Consider the following 2500-nt stretch of genomic DNA (forward strand, 5'->3'; position numbering starts at 1 on the left):
GGGGGAAAATAAAAATAGGGGGAAATAAAGACAGTGAGGGTGCTGAAATAAATAGAGGGGAAAGGGAAAACAGGAGGAAGGGGAAATGAGAGAAGGGTAAGGAAGGAGGGAGGGAGGGAGGGAAGACCGGTGGGTGGAGGGCCAACACCAATAATCCATGGAGATGGGTGGGCGACGTGGAGACTAATCTCAGACACGAGGAAGGGAGTCCGAGGAGAAGGGGGCGGGGGAAGGCCGAGGAGGAGGGGGTGAGGAGGGGAGTCCGAGGAGGAGGGGTAGGGGAGGAGTCCGAGGAGGAGGGGGTGGGGGAGGGGAGTCCGAGGAGGAGGGGGTGGGGGAGGGAGTCCGAAGAGGAGGGGGCGGGGAGGGAGTCCGAGGGAGAAGGGGGCGGGGGGAGGGAGTCCAGGGAGGGTGCAGAGGGAGGAGTCCGAGGAGGAGGGGTGAGGGAGGGGAGTCCGAGGAAGAGGGGTGGGGGAGGGAGTCCGAGGAGGGAGGAAGGGGGAGGGGAGTCCGAGGAGGAGGGTGGGGGAGGAGTCCGGAGGAGGAGGGGGTGGGGAGGAGTCCGAGGAGGGAGGGGTGGGGGAGGGAGTCTGAGGAGGAGGGGGTGGGGGGGTCCGAGGAGAAGGGGGTGGGGGGAGGGAGTCCGAGGAGGAGGGTGGGGTAGGGAGTCCGAGGAGGAGGGAGTGGGGGAGGGAGTCCGAGGAGGAGGGAGTGGGGGAGGGGAGTCCGAGGAGGAGGGAGTGGGGGAGGGGAGTCGAGGAGGAGGGGTGGGGAGGGGTCCGAGGAGGAGGGGGGAGTCCGAGGAGGGGGGTGGGAAGGGGTCCGAGGAGGAGGGGTGGGGGAGGGAGTCCGAGGAGGAGGGGGTGGGGAGGGGAGTCTGAGGAGGAGGGTGGGGAGGGAGTCCGAGGAGAAGGGGGTGGGGGAGGGGAGTCCGAGGAGGAGGGGGTTGGGGAGGAGTCCGAGGAGGAGGGAGTGGGGGGGAGTCGAGGAGGAGGGAGTGGGGAGGGAGTCCGAGGAGGAGGGAGTGGGGGAGGGGAGTCCGAGGAGGAGGGGTGGGGGAGGAGTCGAGGAGGAGGGGGAGGGGAGTCCGAGGAGGAGGGGGTGGGAAGGGAGTCCGAGGAGGAGGGTGGGGAGGGGAGTCCGAAGAGGAGGGGTGGGGGAGGGGAGTCCGAGGAGAGGGGGTAGGGAAGGGAGTCCGAGGAGGAGGGGGTGGGGAGTCCGAGGAGGAGGGGGTGGGGAGTCCGAGGAGGAGGGGGCGTGGAAGGGAGTCCGAGGAGGAGGGGCGGGGGAGGGGCGTCCGAGGAGGAGGGGGTCGGGGCGGGAGTCCGAGGAGGAGGGGGTGGGGAAGGAGTCCGAGGAGGAGGGGGTGGGGGAGGAGGGTCCGAGGAAGAAGTGGGTGGGGGAGGAAAGTCCGAGGAGGAGGGGGAGGGGAGGAGAGTCCGAGGAGGAGGGGGTGGGGGAGGGGTTCGAGGAGGAAGTGGGTGGGGGAGGAGAGTACATGAGAGGTAACAGAAGGGGAGTCCAAGGAGGAGGGGGTTGGGGAGGGGAGGACACGGAAGGCAACAGAAGGGGAGAGAGAGGGGAACATGGGGTGAGGGGCGGGAGGGGAGACGGGGGGGAAGGAGGAAGTCGCTATCGGTGTGAAGATTGTATTGTGAACAGAGCTCGGAGCTGGAATCAATGCGCCTCACCCCGCCCGCTGTTCCTCTCTTAATGTGTCTGTTTACATCTATCTGTCTATCTGACTACCTGTCTATCTATCTATCTATATGAATATACGCGCACACACACACATACACACACACACCCATATATATACAAACACATACACACAAACATATATATATATATATATATATATATATATATATATATATATATATATATATATATATATATATATATATATATATATACATATATATGTATGTACATACATACATATATATATACATATATATGTATGTATATATATATATATATATATGTATATATATATATATATATATATATATATATATATATATATATATATATATATATATATATATATATATATCTGTATATATATATATATATATATATATATATATATATATATATATATATATATATATATATATATATATATATATATATATATATATATATATATACAGACACACACACACACACACACACATACACACACACATATATAGAGATAGATAGATAGATACATAGATAGATAGATAGATAGATAGATGCAATATGTATGAATTACAGTAGCTGAACATGAATAAATGTACATTCACTGATCTATAAATGAATAAAGGTAACCCAAGAAATGTAAATGTCATTATGAATTATGATAAAACATTTGAATACAGAAACTTCGCGCATAAGTCTAAGGAATTATAGCGCCACATTTCACTACCAAGGGACGGGAAATGGGATTGTTGATACTTTTGCCTATATTGCAACGGGGAAACACCGCTGACACTCCTGCTGATAAATTCTT

The 2500-nt window shown here is 53.9% G+C and overlaps 1 protein-coding gene across 3 annotated transcripts in view; it reads left to right on the forward strand.

Moving 5' to 3' along the window:
* LOC113817993 (potassium voltage-gated channel subfamily KQT member 1) overlaps nt 1–2500 on the forward strand; it is a 496279-nt gene that overhangs the window by 234893 nt on the left and 258886 nt on the right. The gene's annotated exons all lie outside the window — the stretch shown is intronic.

This window comes from Penaeus vannamei, chromosome 20 (assembly GCF_042767895.1).
Source record: "Penaeus vannamei isolate JL-2024 chromosome 20, ASM4276789v1, whole genome shotgun sequence".
NCBI lineage: Eukaryota > Metazoa > Arthropoda > Malacostraca > Decapoda > Penaeidae > Penaeus > Penaeus vannamei.